Source organism: Xyrauchen texanus, chromosome 5, assembly GCF_025860055.1.
Source record: "Xyrauchen texanus isolate HMW12.3.18 chromosome 5, RBS_HiC_50CHRs, whole genome shotgun sequence".
NCBI classification, from domain to species: Eukaryota; Metazoa; Chordata; class Actinopteri; order Cypriniformes; family Catostomidae; genus Xyrauchen; species Xyrauchen texanus.
This window is the reverse complement of record NC_068280.1, coordinates 44102100-44111792: the sequence shown is the minus strand read 5'-3', so window position 1 is coordinate 44111792 and position 9693 is coordinate 44102100. Positions and strand designations below refer to the sequence as shown.

Here is a 9693-nt window from a genome sequence, read left to right as displayed (position 1 = left end):
TCTCTTCACGTGTTCTCAACCAACTTCTCAACCCTTTGATGCTTTTAAACAGTATTGAAAGAGTTTCCATATATGTTGGGCACTTATTGGCTGTTTTTCTTTATTATTTGATATAGTTATTATATGATATAGTCATCAATTTCAAAACTTTTTTTTTTTTTTTTTAATAAAGTTTTAATTTTATAATGAAATAAATTAATATGGTGGCACAATTATATTTTTGTCTACAAAACTAATTTAAAACTTTTAAGCATATGCCTTCAGATCAAAAGATTTTTAAGATCATGAGAAACATTTCAGTCAAGTGTAGGTAGTGTGTGTGTATGTATGTATGTATGTATGTGTGTGTATATATATATATATATATATATATATATATATATACAGTGAGGAAAATAAGTATTTGAACACCCTGCTATTTTGCAAGTTCTCCCACTTGGAAATCATGGAGGGGTGTGAAATTGCCATCGTAGGTGCATGTCCACTGTGAGAGACATAATATTAAAAAAAAATCCAGAAATCACAATGTATGATTTTTAACTATTTATTTGTATGATACAGCTGCAAATAAGTATTTGAACACCTGTCTATCAGCTAGAATTCTGACCCTCAAAGACCTGTTAGTCTGCCTTTAAAATGTCCACCTCCACTCCATTTATTATCCTAAATTAGATGCACCTGTTTGAGGTCGTTAGCTGCATAAAGACACCTGTCCACCCCATACAATCAGTAAGAATCCAACTACTAACATGGCCAAGACCAAAGAGCTGTCCAAAGACACTAGAGACAAAATTGTACACCTCCACAAGGCTGGAAAGGGCTACGGGAAATTGCCAAGCAGCTTGGTGAAAAAAGGTCCACTGTTGGAGCAATCATTAGAAAATGGAAGAAGCTAAACATGACTGTCAATCTCCCTCGGACTGGGGCTCCATGCAAGATCTCACCTCATGGGGTCTCAATGATCCTAAGAAAGGTGAGAAATCAGCCCAGAACTACACGGGAGGAGCTGGTCAATGACCTGAAAAGAGCTGGGACCACCGCTTCCAAGGTTACTGTTGGTAATACACTAAGACGCCATGGTTTGAAATCATGCATGGCACGGAAGGTTCCCCTGCTTAAACCAGCACATGTCAAGGCCCGTCTTAAGTTTGCCAATGACCATTTGGATGATCCAGAGGAGTCATGGGAGAAAGTCATGTGGTCAGATGAGACCAAAATAGAACTTTTTGGTCATAATTCCACTAACCGTGTTTGGAGGAAGAAGAATGATGAGTACCATCCCAAGAACACCATCCCTACTGTGAAGCATGGGGGTGGTAGCATCATGCTTTGGGGGTGTTTTTCTGCACATGGGACAGGGTGACTGCACTGTATTAAGGAGAGGATGACTGGGGCCATGTATTGCGAGATTTTGGGGAACAACCTCCTTCCCTCAGTTAGAGCGTTGAAGATGGGTCGAGGCTTGGTCTTCCAACATGACAATGACCCGAAGCACATAGCCAGGATAACCAAGGAGTGGCTCTGTAAGAAGCATATCAAGGTTCTGGCGTGGCCTAGCCAGTCTCCAGACCTAAACCCAATAGAGAATCTTTGGAGGGAGCTCAAACTCCGTGTTTCTCAGCGACAGCCCAGAAACCTGACTGATCTAGAGAAGATCTGTGTGGAGGAGTGGGCCAAAATCCCTCCTGCAGTGTGTGCAAACCTGGTGAAAAACTACAGGAAACGTTTGACCTCTGTAATTGCAAACAAAGGCTACTGTACCAAATATTAACATTGATTTTCTCAGGTGTTCAAATACTTATTTGCAGCTGTATCATACAAATAAATAGTTAAAAAATCATACATTGTGATTTCTGGATTTTTTTTTTTAGATTATGTCTCTCACAGTGGACATGCACCTACGATGACAATTTCAGACCCCTCCATGATTTCTAAGTGGGAGAACTTGCAAAATAGCAGGGTGTTCAAATACTTATTTTCCTCACTGTATTTATTAGGTGTCCCGATTAATTAATCGCGATTAATCGCATATACATATATTTGCTGAGAAAGCCCTTCATATAAAAATATTTCAATATATAAAGATTATACATATTTATATCAATATATAATTATACATAGTTATCTTTAAATATTAAAAAAATTAAAATGTTGGACTGGATATAAAGATATAATCAAATATTTACAAATTTTTTAGGTGTGTTCTCACTTTATGTGAGACACTGTATACGTCGGGATTAGGGTTGCTCCGATACAAAAATGTTGGCTTTGGTACGATTTTATAATCAACAAATAAAATTACACAGAAAATGATTTTATTAAAAGAACTACAGACACAAATTATGTGTTTTCCATTAGAATGTTTCTGTATTCTAGGTTAAATGTTTTAATGAAATGTTATGATCAAATTGTGCTTGATTAAATTGATACATACATTTTTCATCAAATAATGATTTTATTTGTATTTTTTTACAAAACATTGCAATTTTATTTTTGGTCAAATAAAATGCTGCACAACAGAGCTTCACTGTATTAATGAAAACATTAATGAAAGAAATGTGATTACCTGTGGCACAAGGCTGCTTGCATTTGTGATATTGCTTCCAGATAATAAATTTAATACAACCATTTAATACCACATAATTTTTATTATGACTAGTATTATTGCTACTTTTTGAATATAACATTTTTATATAGTAGTTTCACTCATCCATTTGAATAGAGCTTTCATATTAGTGTGACTTTTCTTTTGACAGACCTTTGAGTTCTTGCTATTTTTACAGGTTAGTTATATCAAGCTTCCCATTAATGCTGGGATATTCCCTTTGTGACCCTCGAACTGAAATCTCTGAGCTGCGCCCAAGGAGTTGATTAAAGTCTTAACTGCCATTTATACTCTAAACTCTACACTGCATGAAAATTAAACACCAGCAGTGTGTTGCGTTTGTCTCAGTGTGCGCACATGCGTGCGCCCATGTGTGGGAATCATATGACAGAGCGTCATCTCTTGTTCATTCTGTAGCGTGCAGCACATGTGACTGTATATTGTTTCATTAAATTACATCCATCTGCTGTTTAACGATCACACTTGGCCATATCCAGAAGTTTTTAATTTTATTTTAAAATTGTCACATTTTGCTAATGACAGCATACTGTAATATGGTACCGAAATTAGCAACAAGTATCCGTACCGTAAAATGTTTTTTGGTATTGCGATACTTTGTTAGTACCTGTAAACCACCAGCCCTAGTCGGGATTTTGTTCCTCATATTTTCATATTTTCTATATATGTGCTGCCACATGAGTTCTCGGGTATTGTTTCTCCTTTGATATAACATGACAACAGAGGCAGAATATTTGTATGTATGATCAGTGGCAGAGCTATATAGCTTCATAATAGATTCACAAGTGAACATGACACATTTAGAGCGTGCGCACACACACACTGAGCGAGAGCAGGGAGATTTCACAGAGCAGGGTATATTTGAGAGCGTGCGTCCAGTTTTGTCAGAGATTTTCTTCATAATAAATGTTTTAGGTGTTATACCTTTTGATTAGTGTTGTCAAAAGTACTGGACTTCGGTACCAAGTTGGTACTAAAATAAAAAAGATGTAACGATACCAGTGATTTTACAGTACCAGTAGTACCGAGCACCGACTTAATTCGGTACACACACAATGTCTTACTGACACAATACTGCTTTCAAATGCTCACACACTTATTTGTGTGTGTGCTCTGTTGCTCCTTTTACACTGAAATGCACAACTAATCAAATTAAAATTGTGATATGTCCAGGTGTGATAATTAAACCACGAAATGCTGCAATCTTAAGCTGTGTTCAAACTGCCAGCTACTTTGTCACTGCATGTCACCAGTGGCTGGCGGTTAGGTCACTAATTAATCTGCCGGTAGACTGTGGCTATCCGCTTTCCTACAGCAGTTGTGAAGCTGCATTCATGATTCGCATCAGGGGGGCAATGTCAGCGTCAAGTGCCGCATTGAACTCACCATGCGCCTTACATAGGCTGAACTTTTTTGTCACAAGTCCCATCTGGGTTTGTTTTGTACATCAAATAGCAGAGATCATGCTCCATCATTTTATCATTGACAGGGAAAAGCTGTCAGAGAGTTTTTTTATTTAAAAAACCTTGTAGAAGAGAGCGTAACAGTCAACTATCGTGTACTGATCTACTGGCCATAGAATGTCTATGGGAATGCAGCATTATGCTATTTTATGCTAAGCTTGTAGGCTCCCTTGGTAGAAGGGCTCTGGCACTGTTGTGTGTCTGTTTGTGGCTTGTGCATAAGTGAAATGACTTCTGAGGACACATTACAAAGGTTCTTCCTTCACACCACTGTTTATGCTACATTAATGGTAAATGTTTTAACCGTGATTAGAAAAATTAACGTGTTTTTATAAATCAATCGCATGCATTTACATGTTAATTCAGACAGCCCTAATTATTATTAGGATTTTGGTTGAACAATAGACTTGATTGCCTGATGAAGACCCAAGGGGTCAAAACTTAGTTTTTTCTATTAAATTACATGGTAGCAGCTACAGCTGTGTGCCGTTCTCTCATTGTTTTATGATTTCTGTTGCTTTTTTGATCATGCTCCTGCCTTAATGTTTGGATGTGCACATACTACTTCTATTCTTTATGAACAATAAACTACATCTGGGATTATATTAATTTTGTACTCTTTGCCTTTGCAACCATAATAAAGAAAGAATACGATTTTTTTTCTTCTTCCATTCTATAAATCAATTTGAAAAACTACCAGCTAATTAATCAAATATCGGCCTTTCCCACCACCTTATTTATCTAATCAGGCTAATTTGGCTAATTTCCGATCCATGGGTCTCTCTAACCCTGTCAAAACACACTCTTGTGTCGGATGTGATGTGTATTCATTCCATTGAAACCGTGACAGTACAGCTCACAATTACACCTGTGAGTGATTGCTGTAAATCATTATCTTGAAAATACTGTCCACGGGGGCCTGGGTAGCTCAGCGAGTATTGACGCTGACTACCACCCCTGGAGTCGTGAGTTTGAATCAAGGGTGTGCTGAGTGACTCCAGACAGGTCTTCTAAGCAACCAAATTGGCCCGGTTGCTAGGGAGGGTAGAGTCACATGGGGGAGCCTCCTTGTGGTCACAATTAGTGGTTCTCACTCTCAATGGGGCGCATGGTAAGTTGTGCGTGGATCGCGGAGAGTAGCGTGAGCCTCCTCATGCTGTGAGTCTCAGCGGTGTCATGCACAACGAGCCACGTGATAAAATGCATGAATTGACTGGATCATAAGCAGAGGCAACTGAGACTTGTCCTCCATCACCCGGATTGAGGTGAGTAACCGCGCCACCACGAGAGAACCTACTAAGTTGTGGGTATTTGGCATTCCAAATTGTGAGAAAAGGGGATAAAAAAAAGAAAAGAAAATACTGTCCACAGATGAAAGTGCTTCCTCATTTTATAACGAAGTTATCTTATTCACATTTAATTGCCTGAACCCACACTTTGCTTCGTGAACTATGTTGATGTTAAAAAAATTAAATTGCAATTGTTTTTTTTTTGTTTTTTTGCTGGATCTCAGGAGGATATTCCAAGTCTTTTAAATCCATATGATTGACAGTTTAATTATTTGCTGAAAATCTTCCCCTTTGCCATTGCTTATAAATCCCATTTGTGCACATTCAAATATGGTACATAAGGAAGTTTTTCACCTGGATTGATGTCAGGTAAGTCTTGTAATAAATTGCCATCGAGACTGGTGTGATAGTATTATTTACTTTCCCTGTATGGACATATTTATAACTTATTATGACCAGCTGAAAAAGTAAGGGATGTGTAACTTTAGGTAAAGCACTGTTTACATGGAGCAGATAACCTACTGTAATATATGTTCCAGGAACGTTTCAGTTGTGGGGTAACACTATCCAGGTTGACTGGGCAGAACCAGAAAAGGAGTTAGATGAGGAAACCATGCAGCAAGTGCGGGTCCTCTATGTGCGTAACCTCATGCTGATTACCACAGAGGAGACACTTCACTCTGAGTTCTCGCGCCTAAAGCTTGGCTCTGTTGAACGTGTTAAGAAGCTGACAGACTATGCCTTCATTCATTTCTATAACCGTGAGGATGCCTTAAATGCACTTAAATTCATGAATGGGAAAGTAATTGATGGTTCACCCATTGAGGTGACACTTGCCAAGCCTGTCAGCAAAGACGTCAACAGACGATCTGGACCACGGAGCAACTATAATGGAACTGCATCAGGCGGAAACTATGGTGATTCCAACCTCTTGTTCCACAGTAAAGATGAAGTGACTGTTGGGTTGAGAACTGGAGTGATAGGTGATGCGATAGCTGCACACCCCCTCAGCCTGCCACCTCAGTATGCCGTGGACTCAGATCGCTGTGTCTATCCATTCCTGCCAGGATCCACTCTGATCCCAATCAGCCTGAGCTCCCTGAAGCCCAGCCAGCTGTGCTCAGCTGTATCATTGCTGGATTACTACTGCCACAATAATGACTGGTCTCTGCCAGAGTATCACCTCTATTCCCTAGTAGGACAGGATGGAAAAACACTGCTTATCTATAAAGTAGTCATCGGCAGCACCAGGAGCAGCTACATGCCTGACAAAGTCTGCATTATACTGGAGGATGCCAAGGAGCTTGCTGCATAGAATGCGCTCTGGAACCTGGGTTAGTTTCTAATACAGTCCTTAAAGAGGTCATATCATACATTTTTAGGGATATTCCAATATGAACATTTCTGGCCGATACAATAACAGAGCTAACAAAAAACGGTAGGCCTATAACGATACCGATATTTTGCCACTTACTTTATTTGGTCATCAGATCACCGTTTTAATTAGGAATGCTACAATGCAAGGAGGTACAAAAGCTTTTTCAATGGATCTGTTGAACAGATGACAGGCCAATATTTTAAAGAGAGCCACAGTTAAAGATAAATACAAAAAAAATAACTAAATATGATAATATGATGATTGATATGAAAAAAGGTTATTTTGGAGTTTTTTGTAGTTTAAAACACAGCCTTTTAAGGATTAGTAATCGCACAAATCCATATTGCAATTTCAATCTAAATTCATTCAATCATGCAGTATTAATAGATATTATACTGATATCTGTCTGCTTGCTTCAAAGCATTTTAATGGTTTTCCTCATCATGTACAGTGTTCCCCTATATGCATTGTGCAGTGGTGCACCACCACTGATTTTTACAAAAAATTATTTTAAAACTACTGTATTGATTTTTTAAATACATTAAAAAATTTTACTGTATATTTTACAGCTAATATTCGTTATTCAATTAACTTTCTATTTCTGTAGCATTTTTACAGTCTTTTACTCTTAAAATTACAGATTTTTTTTACAGTGTAGGTAAGCGCTGTTTTCACAACTATATATTATATGCTCTTAAGAGTGCCAACCCTTCTACACATTTTGATTATTAGTATTTCTGGATGGTGCATTTGAAATCAGAGTTTTCAAAAAGTGTGTTATTAATGAATTTATAATGATTTTCATTTATATCCATATCACATCATTTTTATCACCCTATGGTCCACTGATAATTGAAGTCAAGGTGTCTTGCAAAAGCAGTAGCAGTGTACACTAGTTTCATGACTATTTTTCTCCCTATTTCTGACCCTTGAACGGGCCATATTTGCTGCTGTACAATGCTAACCAGTTCATTCTGATCCTTGAAAACAGATCTTGTGTTTTATTTAAGTGTTTTAAATTGCTTTATGTTTGAAAAATTACACATTTTTACTACGTTTAATTTTGCATTGGTATTTTGAGTACAATCTCACCTGCAGCTCCATCACAAACCTCTAGGGGGAAACCTGCTTTAAAGAATAGTTCACAAATATGAAAATTATATAATTATTTACTCACCCTTCTGTAGGTCCTACCCCATATGGATTTCTTTCATACGTGGAACATAAAATAAGATATTTTATGTTCCATGGTTGTCAAGTTCCAAAAAGGACAAAGGAGGAAGTTTGCATAGCATATCAAATTTGTATACTGTATAATAAAAGATCAAGGATAATGTTCATGATATGACCCCTAGAAATAAGATTGTGTACATTTTTAAGCAATGAACCATGTCACTTGTGTTTTTATACATTTTCTTTATACAGATTGCTCAATCAGTTGCTCTGGCTCTCCAGTGAATCTCTCTCCTCCTGCTCCTTCTGGCTCCGGCTTCCTGTCCTTTGGCTGCAGGTCTGTGCCTTACCCGGCATATCCCATAGCCTCCATCTCACCACCTCTACCCATCTCACGCTGCTCTGCTCAGAGACTTTTTATCCCCAACCAGTCATCTTTTCTATAGACAAGCCATCCAATGCCTGAAAAGTTTTTTTTTATGTCACTGAGTATCATTTCTATGTTCATATCAGTTATGTTTTATAGTTTGACAGTATTTTCGAAGAGCTGGTTAAATAGAATGGCTAGCAGTATAATGTATGTAGTGGCTGGAGTTTTATTAATTTACATGATATAGCATACAAGTGACAGTTTTTACCGTAGGTTGTTTTTTGTTTGCCTGACTATTGTAAATAGTCTCTTTGGATGTATATTTCCACCTAAGTTAGATAACTAGTGACGTTTTCTCCTCAATAATTATAAGTTAATTACTAGAATTAGAAACACAGGGTTATGCTAAGATAAAAACAAAAGATACTAACTTTATGTATTGAGGTTATATAACAAGGTGACTCTTAATACAGACTCTATTAATAAAAGAACAGATGTGTCTGCGTGGTATGTGTGGGTATGTAATGTTACATTTTCAGATTTCTGTTAAATTTCCCTGGTAGATTAAATTGATTTCATTTAGTAATGTATTTTTGCATGCAATAAGGCATAAGGAATTTATTAAGTACAGTGTAAGTATATTTTTGATAATGTTATAATGCACAAACAATATAAACATCGAGTCAAACATGCGACTACATTCTGCTGTGTGTATGTTAAGACATTTTGAGTGGATTGCACATTTTTTGATGACAATGTTTTTTAATGGCTAAGATATAGAAAGGCAAAGAGAATACCCAAATTCTACAATATAATACAACTTAATTAAGCAAGAAAAAGACTGATAAAAAATAGCCAAGTTAGATACGAGTACATAAATACTGTATCTGAAAATTATAAGATATCAACAAATTATAAATTCTCAAGAAAAAAAAAACAATTGAATCTACTGTATGCTCTCGTCTAGGCTTTTCGCTGTTCTCCTTCATTGTGGATAGCTTCTGATATGAAGGATGCTCTGCACAGTTTTAGAGCACCTTGTTCAGGAATTAAGAGGCTGCAGCTGAAACTATGGAGAACATGGAAGCTGTCCATCATAACGTGCTAAACATTTTCCCTGGGCTGCTGCTCACATATATATAGTAGGGCCACTCCAGTGGTTTCCGAGCAGAGATTGGTTTTCAGGCAGTTTCTGTTTTAGCAGAGATGTGAGCCAGCAGGCATTGGACAAACAGAATGAAAACGAGCCATTGAAGGTTTGTGCTTTTCTGAACACCAAATAAGTTTCCTCAGGAAAGATTATGATTGGTGTGATATGATTTTTTTATTTTTGGGTTTTTTAGTCATGTTATTGTACATGACAATGGAGAGAGACAATGAAATAATTGGAGAGAGGG

General features: G+C 37.3%; 1 pseudogene; it reads left to right on the top strand.

Annotated features, from left to right (window-relative positions):
* LOC127644344 (probable RNA-binding protein 46) overlaps nucleotides 1–9253 on the top strand; it is an 18227-nt pseudogene extending 8974 nt beyond the window's left edge.
* Nucleotides 9254–9693: the final 440 nt, after the last annotated feature.